The 24023-nt window shown below is 43.5% G+C and overlaps 1 long non-coding RNA gene across 3 annotated transcripts; it reads right to left on the bottom strand.

The window, feature by feature from the left end:
• Positions 1 to 200: 200 nt before the first annotated feature.
• LOC149985087 (uncharacterized) lies at positions 201 to 23378 on the bottom strand. 3 transcript variants are annotated; one of them, XR_016486343.1, is made up of 4 exons: positions 23082 to 23378; positions 20188 to 20275; positions 2209 to 2392; positions 201 to 1977 (listed from the first exon to the last, which is right to left on the bottom strand). It is a non-coding gene; the product is annotated as an uncharacterized LOC149985087 (long non-coding RNA). The 3 variants fall into 3 exon arrangements; XR_016486344.1 differs by lacking the exon at positions 23082 to 23378 and adding an exon at positions 20399 to 21268; XR_016486345.1 differs by lacking the exons at positions 20188 to 20275; positions 23082 to 23378 and adding an exon at positions 2513 to 3554.
• Between the last annotated feature and the right edge of the window lie 645 nt (positions 23379 to 24023).

The raw sequence follows: 24023 nt of genomic DNA, 5'->3' as shown, positions 1-24023 counted from the left end.
AACTACTTCCCTTACTTATTCATTCTTTCTCAAGCTCCCAAAACATATAAATGAATAACTGCACACACATCAATCTATCTCTATCTCTCTTTCCTCTTCTCCCTCTTTGAAAGCGTTGCTGTGGGCTTTTACCGAAGTGGCGCCGGGGCACCGGTATCATTTATAACGGGATGGCAAACGGTAATGCAGCCATGGCTCTGTTCAATGTTTTATTCATTCTGTTTTATTATTAGGGCCCCACTTAAAAAGGTGAGCTCTCTCTCTCCTCTCCTCTGGCCGAAACGGCTGCTGCTAGGGCGGCACAGCTAGCTTTATCTATCACCCTGACAAGAGCTGCTTACCAAATGGCACCCTATTCCCTATATTGTGCACTATGGACCCTATGGGCCCTGGTCAAAATAGTGCGCTGTACAGGGGATAGGGTGCCATTTGGGACAAGGACAAGACCGTCTTCCCCAGGAAGTATTTCCGAAAAACTTCAAACAGGCCGAGCTATTGATTTCTCCCTCTTCTCCTCTTTCACCTGGGCACAAGCATACATCTTCTGCTGACTAGAAAGACAGAGAGAAAGTGAGAGAGAGAGAGAGACAGAGAAAGAGAGACAGAGAAAGAGGGAGGGGGAGTTAAGGAGAGAGGTAAAGAGAGTAAGAGAGATAAAAGTAGAAGAGAGAAGCCTAGGCCTCTGCATAACAATGTGGGTGACCTCATGTGATCCGCTGTTCATTTTGTCTCTATGTTGAGAAGAAACCTGTAACTGTCAGGTCTTGCAGTAGACAGTAGTCGCAATGGTTGATTCAATCATTCAAGAATGATTCACATACATGTATATGTTAATTGGATTGTTTGCTAAGATGAAAAGTGACACACAAACTAACATTCTTAGCAGAAATGTGACACTTTGGACAAAAGAACGTGGATCTTGACTTCTTGACTCAGGGAACAACCCTGGACAAGCTAAAGTCAATTCCAACACAAGGGGAAGCATGATGAAGTCACAATAAAATAAAAACTTGACATAACAACACAACCGCAGCTTTCTATTCAGACTTTCTAGGAATGTTTTAAGCAATTCTAAGAACTAATCTGTGCCACGTATTTCTCTAGCGGGCGAGGAAAACATTGTAGTTATGACTGTAGTGAAATAAGGGAGTCTCTTATGTTGCTCTAATAAGAGACTTGTCAGCACTGTGAGCTTTTTGTCCTGATTCCAAACACTGTGTTGAGAAGCCAAAGGAAACCAAAGGAAGAAAACACTTGTTATTATTCCCTCTCATCAACAACCCTAAGCCTTTGCAGGGAACACAACAATGATTTAAGGTCTTTTGATGAAAACGATGTTTTACCTTCACCCCTTTGTTGGAGAGAAAGATGCCGTATTGGTATAGGAGGCGATATGATTTAATGGGAGCCTAATGATTTTCCCCAAGTGGGTTAATGAGGAACGGTGGAACTCTGAACTGTTTGAAAGCACAGCCCTATTTAAAGATTGTTTTAGAGCCCTGCTCAAACTCGCTTAAAGAGGAGTAAAGAAAATAAATACTTGAGCAGATAAGCAAGTAATTAAGCAAATAGATTGGTAAGCCCAGACCCAAGGAGGAGGGATAAAGGGGATAAAGTCGATGTGATCAGTGGGAATTCTGGTGGTGAATCGCGAACTGTCTTTGATGGACACTTCTGAGAGCCAATGGGATTTGGCCTGTCGAAAGTCTCTTTACTCTTGTTAATGTACGTGATTACGTGAAGGCTTGATCGTGAAGGTGCTGGCACAGTTGACAAAGTAGCTATCTTGTGTTTGCAAGTTCATCGACAGGTGATACAAAGGAGATGTATGTGTTATTCTAGACAGCGTTGTGACGCCGTCACTCTTGGCGAAGCTTGAGGCGAGGTATGTCGTGGACAAAGTTGCTCTCAACCTGGTTGTCATCACTGCTGCTGACAGTTTTTCAGATCCCCATGAGGTGGAGAAACTCAGGCGCCCTGGGAGATGGAGAAAGAGGGGTTTAGACAGAGGTCATAAGTTGACGCATTAGTCTTGTATCAAACTGGGAGGCATACTGTGTGAGAAACCTCATTCTAACCGTTCCCCATGCCATTTACTATGACTGCTCACAGCAACGTTACATTTGAAGGCCTACAAGGTGCACAATACTGTTTGAGTGACAGGACAAATACTCCCTTAGATCATAATTTGTATTTGAGATAACTCACTTTGATGTCAGAATCATCTTTCCCAGTCCATTCTGACTCCGTAGAGTAAGCTGTCGTAACTCACGGAGCAGTGGCACGTTTGTCTCTCATCTCTCGTCTCAAGTGTCTTTTACTGCTTCAAGGTATTTCTGTATTCCCCCACGGAGCTTCGCTTTGTGCTAAGCAGTCGCAGCCAACGCGTTAGCTGGAGGTGAGGCAGAGCAACAGATTATCTTTTATTTCTGTCATGTTAGCATGTTAGCGTTGACATTCTCCCCCACCTCCGCCCTTAACGCTCTACTAGCCTCCGGCCATCTCACCTTACCGAAGCAGGTTGTCTTCTTTTCCTCCCCTTTGTAGATGCGGGGCTAGCGTCTTTCATTCTCTTTCATTCGCATTCTCACTTTGGACAGAGAGAGGAAGCGAACCTGAGTGTTTACCAGAGCACCGTGTTTGTCACACCTGGTGTTGTGCACCCTGACAGGAGCATAAATTAGCGCCCTCACAGGCACCCAAGGGCCCCATGGTGATGAGCATCAGTATGGGGCGTGAAGCAAGCTGCAACCCTGATTGTAGGAGGCCAAATGTTAGGGAGGAGACGTAACCTGCTGCAGCTGTTACAGGCTTAGACACCCCCATCACCTCACACACACACGTATGCACACACACACACACACACACACACACACACACACACACATATGCATGCATGCAAAGTCGCAAACACGCACAGACACACACTAACCATTTCCCTTAACTTCTATCATGCTCTTTCCTAAATGTTTCAACTCTTCTCCCCTCCTCACCTCTGCTCAGCTTCCTCCCTAACAAACATACATTAACCAGGAATTACAACAGAACAAACATGCAGACAAAAATAGATGAGCGAAGACAAAGGAAGAGAGAGGATAAGATGTGGAAAAGACACAACGGACACACACAATACCAAACAAACAGGCTCCAATGAATATTTAATTATAATTGAAATATTCATATGTTATTGCCGGAGTGAGACCTTTTATCTGTCCTCAGAGAGGGGTGGGAGGGGGGACAGCGGGCTGAATTGGGCTCCTAAAATGTCACCCTAATGTGATGAACAACGGGACAGAAGAAAACGACTCCCATTAGTGTACAGAAGTAGTGCTCTAATATTGTGCACCAATAGAGAGTGCAGGTTGAATACTTAGGCCTACTTTAATTTGTCTTTACCTGTGGAGAGACTAAATATTTTATCTTCAGCCACATCACAATCTTTTGAGATGGTATTGTCAGAAGCAATTTCAAAAGGGATTGTCACTCTTTGAATGCAAATGACACAATTGTATGAGCGCAAGTGTAGAAGTGTGTGTGTGTGTGTGTGTGTGTGTGTGTGTGTGTGTGTGTGTGTGTTCTGTGTGTGTGTGTGTGTGTGTGTGTGTTTTGTGTGTGTGTGTGTGTGTGTGTGTGTGTGTGTGTGTGTGTGTGCGCGTACAGTTGTAGGATCTTAATCGGATTACTCTTTTGTTGCTGAGAATTGTCCTGAGCTTTGTAAATGAGCTGTGATTGTGATTTCTATAAATTCACTGAAAAGCTCATTTCACCTATGCACTAACAAGGCTTTTCAGCATACACAGCTTTGACACCAGTACAGTAGATCAAGCTTTACTGATCTACTGTACTTCAACAACAACAAGATGTGCTCACATTGCATGGATTGATTAGGATTCAAACCGTCTTTCAAACAGCCGAATACATACTCTTAGAGTAATTTTACCCCATTAATATACTTGGAAATGTAAACATGTGTTTTTCTCCATTTAAGACATGATCCCATTCCACCCATTTTAAAAACGTTAAGGTGCAATCTGGCATCTGGGAATCTGTTCTGTGGTCATATTATTAATATGTATGCCTTGGTTCTTAAAGGGGCAAACTGAAGTTCAAACAATGAAGTGGATACCCCACAACTGTTTTGGTAAAAAGCTGAGGAGTTTGCGGTGGAGAACTGTAACCACAATCACATTTATCGATAGAGCAATGCATACAAAATGAAAATGTTACCATATTCAAAGGCCATACAGTGGTTGTTTACAATTACATTATTTACAAGCAATGAAGTATAACAAGCATTTTTGTGGGATACGACAATTGGACTAAGCTCATGAGGCATTTATAATATACTCTAAGTCACATATGTCAGAGTCAAGGCCCGCGGGCCACATCCGGCCCGCAAGAAGGTTTTTTACGGCCCCTGGGATGATCTTGATTTATTATTAGAACCGGCCCGCAGCAAGCCGGCAGCCCGCAGATCTTTTACACGCACCAATACTACATTTCCCACAATGCAAAGGTGACGCACCGAGCAGTAGGCTGCTTCATTTCAATATTTATTGGCACAGCAGTCGTCAGCATCACAGTAAAATTAACTTTCAGATACCCATCAAAAATGGCAAAACGGAAGGTGGATACTGAGAACCGGGGGTTTCAAACAAGGTGGGAGTCGGAGTATATGTTCACGAAGGTAGCTGGAAAACCTGTGTGTCTTCTGTGTGGAGAAAGTGTGGCGGTACTGAAAGAGTATAATCTGAGACGACATTATGAAACGAAACACGCGGACAAAAACAAGAATATGGACATGGAACAAAGGCTACAAAAGGCAGAGGAATTAAAACGAGGCCTCAAATCTCGACAGGCTCTGTTCAAAAAAGCCAAATCACAAGGCCAGGCTGCTGTCAAGGCCAGTTTTATTTTGGCAGAAGAGATCGCTAAATCAGCCCGGCCATTTACGGAGGGGGATTTCATCAAAAACTGCATGATTAAAGTTTGTGACGAAGTTTGCCCAGAAAAAAGGCAACTCTTTTTAAATGTGAGTCTGAGCAGAAACACCATTGCCGAGAGAGTAGACCAGTTGTCCATCAATCTAAAAGAGCAGCTTGTGAAAAAGGGAAAAGATTTTATTGCATATTCCTTGGCTGTGGATGAGAGCACCGACATTTCTGACATTGCCCAGTTGTCAATTTTCATCCGCGGAGTGGACTCCAACCTAAGCGTGACAGAGGAGTTTTTGGCTTTACGTCCTATGCATGGCACAACTACAGGGCATGATTTGTATGAAGAGGTGTCAAGATGTGTAAATGAGATGGAGCTGCCTTGGGAAAAACTCGTGGGTTTGACAACCGACGGAGCACCTGCGATGTGTGGACACAGGAGCGGACTGGTGGCGAAGATACGGGAAAAGATGCAAGAGGAAAACGCGACAGGTGAGCTGACAGCTTATCATTGTATCATACACCAGGAAGCGTTGTGCGGTAAAGCCTTGAAAATGGAGCATGTAATGAGCATCATCACGCGCACAGTTAACTTTATCAGAGCCAAAGGTTTGAATCACCGCCAGTTCAAGGCATTTCTGACGGAGTTAGAAACGGAGCATGGTGATTTGCCTTATCACACAGAGGTGCGATGGCTAAGCCAGGGAAAGGTGCTTCAAAGATGTTTCGAGCTTCGTGAGGAGATTTGTCTGTTCTTGGACAGCAAAGGGAAAGACACAACACAACTCCGAGACGAAATGTTTCTGTGTGAAATGGCTTTTCTGTGTGACATTACGAGTCATCTGAATGCAATAAACTTGCAGCTGCAGGGTCGGGATCGTGTCATCTCTGATATGTACAGTACAGTGAAGGCATTTAAAACCAAACTGACTCTGTGGGAGACGCAGATGCGGAAAGAAAATTTGAGCCACTTTCCCAGCTGCCAGACCATGAAAGAGAAGCTCTCTACCAGTGCGTTCCCGAGCACACAGTTGGCTGATAAAATAGGTATGCTTGCCGCTGACTTTCGACGCCGATTTGCTGACTTTGAAGCACAAAAAAGCAGGTTGGAACTGCTCGGTAACCCATTTGCTGTTGACGTGGAAAGCTCACCACCAAACCTCCAAATGGAGTTGATTGACCTCCAATGCAATGATGCACTGAGGGCAAAATATGCGGCAGTGGGTGCTGCGGAGTTCGCCCGTTTCCTCCCCGGCACAATGCCCCAGCTGCGCATCCAGGCTGCTCAAACGTTGTCTATGTTTGGCAGCACATACCTGTGTGAACAACTGTTTTCTTTGATGAACCTGAACAAAACATCACACAGAAGTCGACTTACTGCTGAACACCTCCACTCAATTCTGAGGATTTCTTCAGCTCAGAGCCTTACCCCGAACATTGATGAACTTGTGGAAAAGATGGGACACCACCAAGTATCACCCTCAACCTCAAACAAGTGAACATTACTGTGCAATCACATATTTAGAGTTTTTACTCAGTTCAAGTTTAAAAGTTAAAATGTAATATTTGTTTTCACTGCATGTTACTTCTCCTTAAACAAAGTGTTGTTTTTGATTAATAGATTTTTGCACTTTATTTTTTTGTATTTCAATCCAATTATATTTTAAAAATATTTCAGTTGAGTGGATGATAGAAAATTGCTATTATTGTTTTTTCTTTGAAGTAAATTTAGCCCACTTTTGCTAAAATAGAAAATATAGTCTACTGATGGTGCCTTGAATACCGGTTTCTTTCATTTAATGTTCATGTTATGGGGATATTTATATAAAGGAAATTTGTCTTTTGTGTCTGTTGAAAATTAAAGATTACTGACAGAGCCATAAGAAAATATTGCTTTATTTATCTGATCATATTGTAATATATTTGTTAGGTTTTCAGTAGGTTCAATTAGGTTCACTAGACTATATGCGTCATTTAAAAATTTTTCAATGAACATTCGAACAGTCCGGCCCTCGTCTTGTAGCTGATTTTTTTATTTGGCCCTCCGTCCATTTGACTTTGACACCCCTGCTCTAAGTCATGTTGTTCAAGAATCAATGGGTGTGTGTAAATAAATGTAAAGTAAAAAAAAATAAAAAAACATGTAGCAATTGCAGATTTGACCCTTTAAATAATATACCTTATAAACGTTTTAAGAGCACAACTGTCTTACCCTATCATAACCCCAAAATATTGGGTTGCATTACTCAATAGTTTATAGCAGGAACATAAAACATGTTCTAAAGCTGGCAACTTCCTTGTCCATTTCCCATCTGAGTAGACCTGTGTATTCGACTGGGTCACATGTAGGGTTACTTTGCTCACTTCAATGTCCTGCCCTTCTCTGCTTCTGACAAAACCTGTTTGTATAGTCCTGCTATTCAACATTGACAACATCAACTTGGATGCAGAAATGTAACTTTTTCCCCAATCCTACTGAATCCAAGACAATTCATAAAGACCGCGATAAAACACATGGTAACAAATGCTTGTGTTCTGAAGTTTTCTTACTTTAAGTCCTGGACTAGAAATCACTACCAAGTACATTAAAGTGGTAAACCTAATCTAAGAGTATGTGTTAGGCTGTTTGCGGGAAGGTTTGAATCCTAATCAACCCATCCAACGTGAGTACGTACATCTGTTGTTGAAATGCTGTAGATCAATAAAGCTATAGTACTCTAGCAGGTGTCAAAGCTGGGTATGCTTAAAAGCCTTGTTAGTGCATAGGTTACATTGGCTTTTGAATTGCTGTCTTTTTTGGCTTCTGACAAAAGCATAGTTTACATTTTTTTCCTGGAAGGTGTGATAACAGGGACAACAGTGTGATGGTGGCACCCATTATACTGCGATACTGATCACTCATGGCCGCACGGCAAGGCACGACTCCAACACCATTAAGTTTGCTGATGACACAACAGTGGTAGGCCTGATCACCGACAACGATGAGACAGCCTATAGGGAGCAGGTCAGAGACCTGACCATGTGGTGCAAGGATAACAACCTCTCCCTCAACGTGATCAAGACAAAGGAGATGATTGTGGACTACAGGAAAAGAAGGACTGAACACGCCCCCATTGTCATCGACGGGGCTGTAGTGGAGCAGGTTGAGAGCTTCAAGTTCCTTGGCGTCCACATCACCAATAAACTAACATGGTCCAAGCACACCAAGACAGTCGAAGAGGGCACGGCAAAATCTATTCCCCATCAGGAGACTGAAAATATTTGGCATGGGTCCTCAGATCCTCAAAAGGTTTTACAGCTCCACCATCGAGAGCATCCTGACGGGTTGCATCACTGCCTGGTATGGCAACTGCTCGGCCAGTACATTACCGGGGCCAAGCTTCCTGCCATCCAGGACCTCTATACCAGGTGGTGTCAGAGGAAGGCCCTAAAAATTGTCAAAGACTCCAGCCACCCTAGTCATAGACTGTTCTGTGGCACAGGAGCACCAAGTCTAGGTCCAAGAGGCTCCTAAATAGCTTATACCCCCAAGCCATAAGACTCTTGAACGGCTAATCAAATGGCTACCCAGACTATTTGCAACTCTCTATTGTTATCTATGCATAATCACTTTAATAACTCCACCTACATGTACATATTATCTCAATTACCTTGACACCGGTGCCCCCCCCCCCCCGCACATTGACTATGTACCGGTACCCCCTGTATACAGTGCCTTGCGAAAGTATTCGGCCCCCTTGAACTTTGCGACCTTTTGCCACATTTCAGGCTTCAAACATAAAGATAGAAAACTGTAATTTTTTGTGAAGAATCAACAACAAGTGGGACACAATCATGAAGTGGAACGACATTTATTGGATATTTCAAACTTTTTTAACAAATCAAAAACTGAAAAATTGGGCGTGCAAAATTATTCAGCCCCCTTAAGTTAATACTTTGTAGCGCCACCTTTTGCTGCGATTACAGCTATAAGTCGCTTGGGGTATGTCTCTATCAGTTTTGCACATCGAGAGACTGAAATTTTTTCCCATTCCTCCTTGCAAAACAGCTCCAGCTCAGTGAGGTTGGATGGAGAGCATTTGTGAACAGCAGTTTTCAGTTCTTTCCACAGATTCTCGATTGGATTCAGGTCTGGACTTTGACTTGGCCATTCTAACACCTGGATATGTTTATTTTTGAACCATTCCATTGTAGATTTTGCTTTATGTTTTGGATCATAGTCTTGTTGGAAGACAAATCTCCGTCCCAGTCTCAGGTCTTTTGCAGACTCCATCAGGTTTTCTTCCAGAATGGTCCTGTATTTGGCTCCATCCATCTTCCCATCAATTTTAACCATCTTCCCTGTCCCTGCTGAAGAAAAGCAGGCCCAAACCATGATGCTGCCACCACCATGTTTGACAGTGGGGATGGTGTGTTCAGCTGTGTTGCTTTTACGCCAAACATAACGTTTTGCATTGTTGCCAAAAAGTTCAATTTTGGTTTCATCTGACCAGAGCACCTTCTTCCACATGTTTGGTGTGTCTCCCAGGTGGCTTGTGGCAAACTTTAAACAACACTTTTTATGGATATCTTTAAGAAATGGCTTTCTTCTTGCCACTCTTCCATAAAGGCCAGATTTGTGCAATATACGACTGATTGTTGTCCTATGGACAGAGTCTCCCACCTCAGCTGTAGATCTCTGCAGTTCATCCAGAGTGATCATGGGCCTCTTGGCTGCATCTCTGATCAGTCTTCTCCTTGTATGAGCTGAAAGTTTAGAGGGACGGCCAGGTGTTGGTAGATTTGCAGTGGTCTGATACTCCTTCCATTTCAATATGATCACTTGCACAGTGCTCCTTGGGATGTTTAAAGCTTGGGAAATCTTTTTGTATCCAAATCCGGCTTTAAACTTCTTCACAACAGTATCTCGGACCTGCCTGGTGTGTTCCTTGTTCTTCATGATGCTCTCTGCACTTTTAACGGACCTCTGAGACTATCACAGTGCAGGTGCATTTATACGGAGACTTGATTACACACAGGTGGATTGTATTTATCATCATTAGTCATTTAGGTCAACATTGGATCATTCAGAGATCCTCACTGAACTTCTGGAGAGAGTTTGCTGCACTGAAAGTAAAGGGGCTGAATAATTTTGCACGCCCAATCTTTCAGTTTTTGATTTGTTAAAAAAGTTTGAAATATCCAATAAATGTCGTTCCACTTCATGATTGTGTCCCACTTGTTGTTGATTCTTCACAAAAAAATACAGTTTTCTATCTTTATGTTTGAAGCCTGAAATGTGGCAAAAGGTCGCAAAGTTCAAGGGGGCCGAATACTTTCGCAAGGCACTGTAAAGCCTCGCTATTGTTATTTACTGCTGCTCTTTAACCATTTGTTGTTCTTATCTCTTACTTTTTTTAAAAGTATTTTCTTAAAACTGCATTGTTGGTTAAGGGCTTGTAAGTAAGCATTTCTCTTTAAGGTCTACCTGTTGTGTTCGGCGCCCCCTCCTTTCTACTGCGACACAATGCACAGATAAATGTGTGTAGTTCAATAGATGATAGGAGTAGGCCTTCACACCATTTAGGCTTAAAACAAAACAAATAGATCACATAATTACTTTTAGAAAGTAATGTGTTCGATCAGTAGTATAAAACATGTAAATAATACATTTTTGCCTTTATTATGAATTTACAGAGTTTACAGGCAAAGATGTACTCTTTCCCCCAAAAAAGAAACCGTGGCCTGGAAGTGATTCATTAGCTTTGCTGGCTTCAAACTCATCAGCTGGTTGGTTATGCTGTCCAGCGGGAGAGCTTGTGGGGACACTCATACTCCGCAGTCCTTGGTTACTTTGCTAGTAGTCTTTTGAAGTGAGTTGATACTCTAATGGTGTGGCTAGGTTTCAGTTTGGATACATCACAGCTCGGAACATAGAACAGATAGATCTCCAATCAAGACCCGCTGCATTCTCACTTCAATTGTTGCAAGATGGCGCCGACAGAGATGGTCGCCTCGCTTCAAGTCCTTAGGAAACTATGCAGTAATTTGTTTTTTTTAATGCATTATTTCTTACATTGTTAGCCCAGAAAGTCTTAAGTGTTATTACATTTAGCCGGGAAGAACTATTGGATATAAGAGCGACATCAACTTACCAACATTACGACCAGGAATATGACTTTCCCGAAGCGGATCCTTTGTTCGGACCTCCACCCTGGACATTGGATCTAATCCCAGAGGCCGCCCCAAAACAACGTTGTCGCCGCAGGAGAGGGAGATGCAGCGGCCTCCTGGTAAGACTTAGAAGGCGAGCACACCATCCACTGATTCCGAGCATATTACTCGCCAATGTCCAGTCTCAAGACAAGGTGGACGAAATTAGGGCACGAGTTGCCTTCCAGAAAGATATCAGAGATTATAACATTCTCTGTTTCCCGGAAAAATGGCTCACTCAGGATATCGGTACAGCCACCGGGTTTCTTCATGCGTCGCGCCGACAGAAACAAACATCTCTCTGTAAAGAAGAAGGACGGGGGTGTATGCCTCATGATTAACGACTCATGGTGTAATCATAAAAACATACAGCAACTCAAATCCTTTTGTTCACCTGACCTAGAATTCCTTACAATCAAATGCCGAATGCATTATCTCCCAAGAGAATTCTCTTCGATTATAGTCACAGCCATGTATATCCATCCCCAAGTAGATACCTCGATGGCCCTGAAAGAACTTCACTGGACTATGTAAACTGGAAACCATATATCCTGAGGCTGCATTTATTGTAGCTGGGAATTTTAACAAAGCTCATTTGAGAGCAAGGCTACCTACATTCTATCAGCACATTGATTGTAGTACCTGCTTGAGCAAAACTCTGGACCACTGATACTCTAAATTCTGCGATGCATACAAAGCCCTACACCGCCCTCCCTTCGGCAAATCTAACCATGACTCCATCTTGTTGCTCCCCTCCTATAAGCAGAAACTAAAACAGGTCTTAGGTCTATCCAACGCTGGCCTAACCAATCAGATTCCACACTTCAAGATTGCTTCGATCACGTGGACTGGGATATGTTCCGGGTAGCCTCAGACAATAACAATCTGGACAAGAGGAATACCTATGTAAGAATGCTGTTCATTGACTACAGCTCAGCATTCAATACCATAGTACCCTCCAAACTCATCATTAAGCTTGAAAACCTGGGTCTCGACCCTGCCCTGTGTAACTGGATCCTGGATTTTCTGATGGGCTGGTCCCAGTTGGTGAAGGTAGGAAACAACATCTCCATCCCAATGATCCTCAACACTGGGGCTCCACAAGGGTGTGTTCTCATCCCTCTCCTGTACTCCCTGTCCACCCATGACTGCGTGGCCATGCACACCTCCAACTCAATCATCATGTTTGCAGATGACACTACAGTGGTAGGCTTGATTACCAACAACGATGAGACGGCATACAGGGAGGAGGTGAGGGCCCTCGGTTTGTAGTGTCAGGAATATAACTTCTCACTCAATATCAACAAAACAAAGGAGATGATCAGCAAGCAGCAGAAGGAGCACCCCCCTATTCACATAGACCTTGACAGTAGTGGAGAAGGTGGAAAGTTTTAAGTTCCTCGGTGTACACATCATGGACAAACTGAAATGGTCCACCCACAGACGCAACAGCGCCTCTTCAACCTCAGGAGGCAATATAGATTTTGCTTGTCACCTAAAACCCTAAAAAAATTTACAGATGAACAATCGAGAGAATCCTGTCGGGCTGTATCACCGCCTGGTACGGCAACTGCACCGCCCTAAAACGCAAGGCTCTCCAGAAGGTAGTGCTGTCTGCACAACGTATCACCGGGGGCAAACTACCTGCCCTCCAGGACACCTACAGCACCCAATGTCACAGGAAGGCCAATAAGATCATCAAGGACAACAACCACCCGAGCCACTGCCTGTTCACCCTGCTATCATCCAGAAGGCGAGGTCTGTACAGGTGTATCAAAGCTGGGACCGAGAGAAAAACTTCTATCTCAAGGTCATCAGACTGTTAAACAGCCATCACTAACATAGAGTGGCTGCTTCCAACATACAGACCCAAATCGCTGGCCACTTTAATAAATGGATTTAAAAAGATATCACAGTCACTTTAAATAATGCCACTTTAATCATGTTTACTAATTCTACATTACTCATCTCATATGTACAGTATATACTGTATTTTAAACCATCTTTTTCGTCTTGCCTATGCCACACTGCCATCGCGCATCCATATATTTATTTGTACATATTCTCATTCCATCCCCTTAAATTGGGTGTACTGTATAAGGTAGTTGTTGTGAATTTGTTAGATTACTTGTTAGATGTTACTGCACTGTCGGAACTAGAAGCACAAGCATATCGCTACACTCGCATTAACATCTGCTGACCATGTGTATGTGACCAATAACATTTGATTTGATTTGTAATGATAATTCTGTCCATCTTTTTCTGTTTCTCTTGCAACAAAGATGAATTATTAGCCTTTAGCGTGTGTCGTTTCCCCGTAATGAGCTTTTCATTTTCAATGTAAAAATCTAAACTAGAAGATTGATTTTAATTACAACAACAACACCTTTCTTGACACTGGTCATCATTAATCTTTCTCAGTGATTTGAGTGTCACTGTCAACAATTTCTGGAATTTCTTGAAGGTCATCATAAAGGTCACAAATGGCAAATTGCTAATTCCTCATCCGTCCCCTTATTCAGAGAAATCTAGCAAACATATCGTGGTGCCATCTGTTAACTATTTAGGGAATGGAGTTCTCAGCTGACACTTATGAATATGGAGTGTTCAAGGAGAAAAGACTAGAGAAAAAAGTCAATTTAACATGCATCCGGACCAATCAACACCTAATTATAGTTGCAACAATAATTAACAGTATTGCACTTTTCACGAAGACTCATTTTGGCTAGCTAATGGTCTAACCACCGATCAAGCAACCTTATGAACTAAATGTTTAAGTCTGGTTGCTGCAGGATTTTTTTGCTGCGACAATACTGGTCAAATTAAGATCCTACATCTGTATGTGTATACACACGCAATGACAGCAATATGAAGTGGAAGTCCCATGCTGCGTCGTTTATTGGCTTTGTAATAAGTGGGGTAATAAAACACAATAGGTTGACACAAGCCTGGCACAGAGAACACACTCTCTCCATATCCCTAACTAAAGATTTGTGACTGTCACACTCTTTTCAACCTCTCTATTTCCCATCACTTTAAAAATCTCAGCTGTCAATCCCTGGGTGTGTTAGACATGAACATGTAACTACTGAACTTCACTGGTTAAGGGCGCTGTACTGCAGCGCCAGCTGTGCCACCAGAGACTCTGGGTTCGCGCCCAGGCTCTGTCGTAACCGGCCACGACCGGGAGGTCCGTGGTGTGACGCACAATTGGCCTAGCGTCGTCCGGTCTCATCGCGCACCAGCGAATCCTGTGGCGGGCCGGGCACAGTGCGCGCTAACCAAGGTTGCCAGGTGCACGGTGTTTCCTCCGACACATTGGTGCGGCTGGCTTCCGGGTTGGATGGCGCTGTGTTAAGAAGCAGTTGGGCTTGGTTGGGTTGTGTATCGGAGGACGCATGACTTTCAACCTTCGTCTCTCCCGAGCCCGTACGGGAGTTGTAGTGATGAGACAAGATAGTAACTACTAACAATTGGATACCACGAAATTGGGGAGAAAAAGGGGTACAATTCAACAAAAAAATCAAATAAAAGAAAAAAAAAAATCAAATCACTGGCGTAATTAATTATAAATCAGAAATCAGACTGCGAAGAAAAAGTCTAGTCATACAGCATGACTATAAACCAATATGTCAGTTTAGGTGACATAAAAGTAAAAAGCCTATATGTAAGAATTGTTTACATACTCTAGTGAGACTACAGTATGTTCCATACAAGAAGAAAGCACATTTGAGACAGATATACACCATACAGTAGGTCTAAAATGTAAAAAGTGTTATACATGTGAACTGAGGACTACTCCAGTAAAACAGTGGTTTCCTTATTGGCGCTTGTTGTAGCTGTAGCTATCAGATCTAACAGTGTGTAGCCTTTACTCCCCAGGGTGAGCCCACTGTATGAGGTAAACGCTATAGCTTGCTGTTCATCTCGAAAATCAATTCCCCCTCTTCCTTTAAGTGGTCAATATTTTCAGTTTCTCGCTGTGGGGCTCGTTGCACGTCGTTTTCTAATTCAACGCGCCAATTAAAAGTAGGGCCATGTCTAATTCTGGCCCTGTTGTTTGTGTTGTGACCTCATCCCGGCGAGAGGTAGGGGGAGTGTGGGGAGGGGGGATGCTCTCTCCTCTGACCATCCTCCACCGGACCCCCATCCCCATAGTGTTCCTTCGCTCTTCCCCACAGTCAAGGACGGGAGTAATTGACGTGAAACTTTCAGAAATGAATTTGGCCACGTGCGCCACTCATGGACGGCCGCCTAGCCACCACTCCGCCGGGATCATTTATTACTCAGACCTGATTGGCCCTGACAAAACAATACCCTAAAAACTCGCCAAAGTAAATTATGGTCCTGGTAAATGGCCAAGGGGAATGGCTGCTGCCTGCCGTAGCTAGCTCTCTCGCTAGGCTTTGGCGCGGGGCCAGACACAAAACAAAGTAATGCGCTTTTGATATTAATAACAGAGATGATATTGATCTGCCGTGAGACCAGAGCAGAGCAGACACTCGCTGCTTCTCCTGGGGTGGGCCCCGGGTAGGAGGGTTCCTTGAATCACTCCCGCTCCTGCTCTCTTTCCTCTCTCCTCTTGCTGAAAGCCACTTTTCCTGAGGGGCCATTTCATTTGAGTCTTTAATTATGTGAAATGGATTCCATCGGAAGAGGATGAAAAGGCAGAACAGGAGAGAGAGAGAGAGAGAGAGAGGGGATAAAGAGAAAGAGACTGTGTAGAGACTTAGAGAGAGAGAGTGAGGAGGGAAGGGGTGGTTGCTGTACCTTCCAGCATCAGCGTCCATGCCTGATTCACCACACTGTCAACGGCTGTGTCCACTACTTCCGCTTCCTTTTGTTAGGATGGATTTTTCTTCTTCACTCAATAATGCCATGCTATGTGCGTTTCCTTCGCTTAAGACAGAAATGCACCGAGAGAGTAGAGAAAGAAAGTGAAGAGAAAGAGAGATTATAAAGGAGAAAGGAGGAAGGACAAAGAGAGAAAGTGAATAAGGTTGAAGAGGGCAAAGTAACTTTGGATGGGTGCTACAGAAAAGAGTTAGCTACGGAAACACACTAGCATACGGTGTCCATATTAGGACTTGTCCATATTACATATTTCCATTTAATGTATTCACATTATCTAGCTCTCCCTGTGACATCACTGGATAGAGTTGCAGAAAGGTACATTATTGGAAATGAAAAGGAACACCACTACGCTAGCTTATATTTACTAAAATAAAACAAGATGTCTTGTACAGAGCATTATGGGTACAGTAGTACATCATGCTACAGCTACTGTACAAGCTAAGGAGGTAAATGTCACCAGACCAACATGGGTTTGACTGTAGGCATCAGGAGAGTGTAAGAGAAGGAACTGTCTGTCCCTTGCTTTAGGCCTGGTACTTACAAAATACAGACTAACACTGTAGCCCAAATGATTGTGTCCATTTTAGGGACTCTGACACTCAACTTCCATGGATGTGACTGTCCTAATATGGACACAGTGAAATAAATAGACTACTACTGTACACAAATGCTCAGAACGGAAACAAATGCAAACAATCAGGTGCAACAGAAAGTGCAAATCAAGTGCAACAGGAAGTGTCACGCCCTGATCTGTTTCACCTGTCCCTATGATTGTCTCCACCCCCTCCAGGTGTCACTTATTTTCCCCCAGTGTATTTATCCCTGTGTTTCCTGTCTCTCTGTGCCAGTTCGTCTTGTATGTTTAGTCAAGTCAACCAGCGTGTTTTTCCCCATTCTTCTTTTTGCTATTCTCCTTTTTCTAGTCCTTCCGGTTTTGACCCTTGCCTGTTTCTGGACTCTGTACCTGCCTGCCTGACCATTCTGCCTGCCTTGACCACGAGCCTGTCTGCCACTCTGTACCTCCTGGACTCTGATCTGGTTTTGACCTTTTTGCCTGTCCACGACCATTCTATTGCCTACCCCTTTGGATTATTAAACATTGTAAGACTCCAACCATCTGCCTCCTGTGTCTGCATCTGGGTCTCGCCTTGTGCCTTAATAGGAAGTGGAACAGTCCCACATTAAAATCATGATTCCACATTTCTCACCAATGCTCTTAGGGATTTTAAAGTTGGTTTAATTTTTAAATGGATTTTTTTTCCTTTGTAGATTTGTTTGCCTTTGTGACAATCAGATATATTGTCCATTTATGGAGCACTACTAAGGGGAGGGAGGAAGAGCAAGAGAAGGAGAGAGAGCCAGAGAAGGAGGGAGAGCCAGAGAAGGAGAGCGAGCCAGAGAAGGCGTGAGGGAGAGAGCAAGCAAAGTAGACATTTGTGTGTGTGTGTGTGTGTGTGTGTGTGTTAGAGGAATTCGAGAGAGAGAGAGTGTGTGTGTGTGTGTGTGTGTGTGTGTGTGTGTGTGTGTGTGTGTGTGTGTGTGTGTGTGTGTGTGTGTGTGTGTGTGTGTGTGTGTGTGTGTGTGTGTGTGTGTTTACGTATTTGTGTGTCACTTGCTGCCAAGCCTTCTCAAGGTGCTCAGGCATAATTTACAGCCCTGGTGGCTGGGTTCCAGGAGGCAGCTAGGATCCAGTCTCTCCGGTCCTTCTGTTGTCCTGGGGACAAGAGGTGAGCCCTGACAAACCAGGGCCAGCATTTGCATATAAAGAGCCGATTTCCTCCCCTCGTCCTTCCATCGCTCTCCTCCGCAACAAATGATTCATGAACTTGACATAGCTGTCGGGTTAAGAGCCATTGGTCGCCAGCCAACTTCTGCTTCTCGTGTCACTGTGGTGTTTGATTAAAGCAGCTGCACGTGCACACACACACACACACACACACACACAGTTTCTCCCCCAAATAGATCATTATTGATACATTGCTTCAAATAAACAGGCAATTGAAAATGTGATAAATATTTAATTGAAAATGGACGATTGTTTGGCACCAGGAGTTAAATTCCAAATAGGTGCAAATAATTGCCCATTCCTGTGATGTCTGGCATAGTATTGATACTGGGTTCTAACCTGTTAACCACCTTGCACTGCACACACACACACAAACAAACACGCACGCACACAAACATGTACACACACCCCCATTCACTCACTAAGAAACTCATACACACCTTCATTAATTGTTTAGTTTGTTTTGCTATTGTTGGTTATAGTAGATAAGCAAAAGCCTGTAAACAGAACAGTGGTAGGCTTAATTCATTAAACAAAATTAATGCATTAATGAGGATGAGACCACATACATGGTAATGTGCTGGGTAAATATAACAGCATATAGCATTTGGTAATAATGGTTTTGCTTGTACATAATGGGACAGCAGGTTTTGACTATGGTATGGCCATGGTTTCTAAGAGACAAGGTTGTACAGTCTTGTTTGGTTTCCAGTTTTTAATATAGGCCCTCGTGTATGAGGCCTAAGCAAACAATACTACTCAGTCACATTGTTTGTTTGCGGGACATCCCTGTGCTTTGGCATCTTGTTGTTGTAGAGAGAGAGAGAGGGATCAAAAGAGATTGGGTGTGTGTGTTCTGTGACTGAGTAAGCCTTGGCAACCATTCCATGTTTACAAAACGGGCCAGCACTTTGCCAGGTCTCAGACTTTCCCTCCTCTGCCAAAGACCCCCCTACCCCATCATCCCTCGCCAGACTCCTCCCCCCTCACCCTCACCACAAACACCTCCCCAGGCTGCACTCACTCACACACACACACACGTAATCCCCCGAGAACAAAAGAGTTAGGGGGTGGTTCAAGGGGCTGAGTGTAGGGAGGAAGGGGATACGGGGGTTGGAGTGCACAGCTTGTGTGGGTAGCATGCGTAATGGACTAAGATGTGTGAACTTTGACAAGTGTGTGTGTACGCCTGTGAGATATCGGCTGTCTTTCCTCCCGTCTCCTTGCTTCTCTTCCATCTTCACCCCTCTCGCCCCCCACTCTCACACACACATATCCAAAGAACTAACTATTTACATATGCATGGGATTTTTTTTAGGCGAAAATACAAAATCTTAGAGAAAATCAACGGGGGGGGACTTTTCAACATAACCCCCCCCCCTTTTTCCACTATTAAATATTGAGCTAGAAATGAGCTGGAAGGTGTGTGTAAATGTTAAATAATGGAGTGGCTAGGATCTGTCTGTGTCAGAGCTGGTGGGGAACAGATCTACCTCTCTCTCTCTGATACATTATTAAATTTGGATGCACTTCCCTCCATCCTCCATATCTGCTGGAGAGGAGCGGGAAGGCAATAGGAGCTAGAGGGAAGGGGGGCACCCCATCTTCTCCACGGGAATGGCGAGTGGTGGTGGGTGGGTGAGTGGAGGGATGGGAAGGGTACAAGGACCAAGCTAGGAGATTTGGGTGTATGTGCTCGAAGCATATGGAAAGCCATATGCACCTTCCCTGCCTCCCCTGTACCCCCTCCTTCCTCTATCACAGTACCCACAGACCCATTTGTACTAATGACTCTTCGGTGCCTAATGCACTTTGGAGGACAGCGCAGAAGATACTCATTTGAGGGGGGGGGGGGGGGGGGGACTTTCCAATACGGTGTGTTGTGTCCACCCGTTTTAGCAGGCCGATTTTTCAACCATGCCCACTCAGGCCAGTGTGACGCGATTCATCACAAGTAAGTGGGTAGAGAGCTGCTTGTCTCTGACTCTCTGAAGAGTAGAGTGCCTGGTGTAAACTGGGGAAGTGACTGTTGGAAGAAGACTTATACAGGGCAGAGAAGTAAAGGAAACAAGGTTCTGATGAAGGAACTGTGGGAGATGCTCACTCAAAACCCCTGACACATGCACCAGGGGCGCTGTAACTGGGAAATAATGATCTGCGTGTGTGTTTGCTCTAACATATGAATGGGCTCCAAACATTTTCTTATTTTCAATATTTGCATGTGATGAGTGAGAATGTGTGTCTAGTGGGTGCTGCATAGGAACGTGTATGTACGACTCTGAGTGTGTGTAGCATGCACATGCTTGTAACTGAGATGGAGTGTGTATTAGGTGAGAGAGTCTATAAACATGCCCCTGTTTAAGTGTCTTCAAGTAATATGTGGATAGGGACATCAAGATGGCGGTTAGAGGAGGAACCTACCTCCTTTGAACACAGTGGCGTCTGTTGCAGAGGGGCCCCACGAGGCCCTGTGAGGCCCCTAGAGTTGGGCCCTGTGCTCCTCTCTCGCCTTGAGGGAATGATACAGGATGTTACAGAACAGGCTGTGGTGGCGTTTGAGGACACACACACGGGAGAATGACACACACACACACATACACACCACAACAAATAATAAAATGTTTGATGTTACCTTGTGTGCTGCCTGGGGCCAACACCACACAGGGTAGTGCCATCACGCCCCCCTCCCCCATCCCCGGAGAGGGTGCTATGATGGGGGTGGAGGATCAGGAGTAGAGGGGGCGGTGGTGGTTCTCCCAGGGGCTCTTGGACTAACCCTGTTTTGGGTTTGTGGGGTGTAAAACCGAGCTGGAATGCGGTGGAGGAGGAGCAGTCATGTCCCAAAGTAGAGTTGAGAGGTGTGTGTACGTGCACGCGTGCATGCGTCTGCGTGTGAGTGTGTCTGTGTAATTGAGTGAATGTGTGTTTGTGTGGGAAATCAAATCAAACTGTATTTGTCACATGCGCTGAATACAACAAATGTAGACATTATCTTAAAATGCTTAGTTATGAGCACTTTCCCAACAAGGCAGTTAAAAAGTATAAAAATGAACAAATAGATAAAAAGAAAATAGTCAAAGAATAAAATAACACAATAACAATAACAAGCATATATATACAGTATATACAGTAACAGTCAAAAGTTTGGACACACCTAATCATTCAAGGGTTTTTCTTTATTTGGACATAATAATAGTTTATTTATACATAATAATAGTGAAGACATCAAAACTAAATTAATTGAAATGCATTCCAGGTGACTACCTCATGAAGCTGGTTGAGAGAATGCCAAGAGTGTGCAAAGCTGTCATCAAGTCAAAGGTGGGCTACTTTGAAGTATCTCAAATACAAACTGTTTCGATTTGTTGAACTTTTTTTGGTTACTACATGATTTCATATGTATTATTTCATCGTTTTGATGTCTTCACTATTATTCTGAAATGTAGAAAATAGTAAAAAATAAAGAAAAAACATAGAATGAGTAGGTGTCCAACCTTTTGACAGGTACTGTGTGTATATATACAGTGCCTTGCGAAAGTATTTGGCCCCCTTGAACTTTGCGACCTTTTGCCACATTTCAGGCTTCAAACATAAAGATATAAAACTGTATTTTTTTGTGAAGAATCAACAACAAGTGGGACACAATCATGAAGTGGAACGACCTTTATTGGATATTTCAAACTTTTTTAACAAATCAAAAACTGAAAAATTGGGCGTGCAAAATTATTCAGCCCCCTTAAGTTAATACTTTGTAGCGCCACCTTTTGCTGCGATTACAGCTGTAAGTCGCTTGGGGTATGTCTCTATCAGTTTTGCACATCGAGAGACTGACATTTTTTCCCATTCCTCCTTGCAAAACAGCTCGAGCTCAGTGAGGTTGGATGGAGAGCATTTGTGAACAGCAGTTTTCAGTTCTTTCCACAGATTCTCGATTGGATTCAGGTCTGGACTTTGACTTGGCCATTCTAACACCTGGATATGTTTATTTTTGAACCATTCCATTGTAGATTTTGCTTTATGTTTTGGATCATTGTCTTGTTGGAAGACAAATCTCCGTCCCAGTCTCAGGTCTCTTGCAGACTCCATCAGGTTTTCTTCCAGAATGGTCCTGTATTTGGCTCCATCCATCTTCCCATCAATTTTAACCATCTTCCCTGTCCCTGCTGAAGAAAAGCAGGCTCAAACCATGATGCTACCACCACCATGTTTGACAGTGGGGATGGTGTGTTCAGCTGTGTTGCTTTTACGCCAAACATAACGTTTTGCATTGTTGCCAAAAAGTTCAATTTTGGTTTCATCTGACCAGAGCACCTTCTTCCACATGTTTGGTGTGTCTCCCAGGTGGCTTGTGGCAAACTTTAAACAACACTTTTTATGGATATCTTTAAGAAATGGCTTTCTTCTTGCCACTCTTCCATAAGGCCAGATTTGTGCAATATACGACTGATTGTTGTCCTATGGACAGAGTCTCCCACCTCAGCTGTAGATCTCTGCAGTTCATCCAGAGTGATCATGGGCCTCTTGGCTGCATCTCTGATCAGTCTTCTCCTTGTATGAGCTGAAAGTTTAGAGGGACGGCCAGGTCTTGGTAGATTTGCAGTGGTCTGATACTCCTTCCATTTCAATATTATCGCTTGCACAGTGCTCCTTGGGATGTTTAAAGCTTGGGAAATCTTTTTGTATCCAAATCCGGCTTTAAACTTCTTCACAACAGTATCTCGGACCTGCCTGGTGTGTTCCTTGTTCTTCATGATGCTCTCTGCACTTTTAACGGACCTCTGAGACTATCACAGTGCAGGTGCATTTATACGGAGACTTGATTACACACAGGTGGATTGTATTTATCATCATTAGTCATTTAGGTCAACATTGGATCATTCAGAGATCCTCACTGAACTTCTGGAGAGAGTTTGCTGCACTAAAACTAAAGGGGCTGAATCATTTTGCACGCCCAATTTTTCAGTTTTTGATTTGTTAAAACAGTTTGATATATCCAATAAATGTCGTTCCACTTCATGATTGTGTCCCACTTGTTGTTGATTCTTCACAAAAAAATACAGTTTTATTTCTTTATGTTTGAAGCCTGAAATGTGGCAAAAGGTCGCAAAGTTCAAGGGGGCCGAATACTTTCGCAAGGCACTGTACATATATATATATATATATATATATATATATATATATATATATATATATATATATATATATATATATATATATATATAAATATATATATATATATATATATATACTGTATATATACAGTGGGGAGAACAAGTATTTGATACACTGCCGATTTTGCAGGTTTTCCTACTTACAAAGCATGTAGAGGTCTGTAATTTTTATCATAGGTACACTTCAACTGTGAGAGACGGAATCTAAAACAAAAATTCAGAAAATCACATTGTATGATTTTTAAGTAATGAATTTGCATTTTATTGCATGACATAAGTATTTGATCACCTACCAACCAGTAAGAATTCCGGCTCTCACAGACCTGCTAGTTTTTCTTTAAGAAGCCCTCCTGTTCTCCACTCATTACCTGTATTAACTGCACCTGTTTGAACTCGTTACCTGTATAAAAGACACCTGTCCACACACTCAATCAAACAGACTCCAACCTCTCCACAATGGCAAAGACCAAAGAGATGTGTAAGGACATCAGGGATACAATTGTAGACCTGCACAAGGCTGGGATGGGCTACAGGACAATAGGCAAGCAGCTTGGTGAGAGGGCAACAACTTTTGGCGCAATTATTAGAAAATGGAAGAAGTTCAAGATGACGGTCAATCACTCTCGGTCTGGGGCTCCATGCAAGATCTCACCTCGTGGGGCATCAATGATCATGAGGAAGGTGAGGGATCAGCCCAGAACTACACGGCAGGACCTGGTCAATGACATGAAGAGAGCTGGGACAACAGTCTCAAAGAAAACCATTAGTAACACACTACGCCGTCATGGATTAAAATCCTGCAGCGCACGCAAGGTCCCCCTGCTCAAGCCAGCGCATGTCCAGGCCCGTCTGAAGTTTGCCAATGACCATCTGGATGATCCAGAGGAGGAATGGGAGAAGGTCATGTGGTCTGATGAGACAAAAATAGAGCTTTTTGGTCTAAACTCCACTCGCCGTGTTTGGAGGAAGAAGAAGGATGAGTACAACCCCAAGAACACCATCCCAACCGTGAAGCATGGAGGTGGAAACATCATTCTTTCGGGATGCTTTTCTGCAAAGAGGACAGGACGACTGCACCGTATTGAG

The sequence above is a fragment of the Oncorhynchus mykiss genome, chromosome 2, assembly GCF_057628025.1.
Source record: "Oncorhynchus mykiss isolate SJ-2025 chromosome 2, ASM5762802v1, whole genome shotgun sequence".
NCBI lineage: Eukaryota > Metazoa > Chordata > Actinopteri > Salmoniformes > Salmonidae > Oncorhynchus > Oncorhynchus mykiss.
The sequence above is the reverse complement of the archived record's forward strand: the minus strand, read 5'-3'. Positions and strand labels throughout refer to the sequence as shown.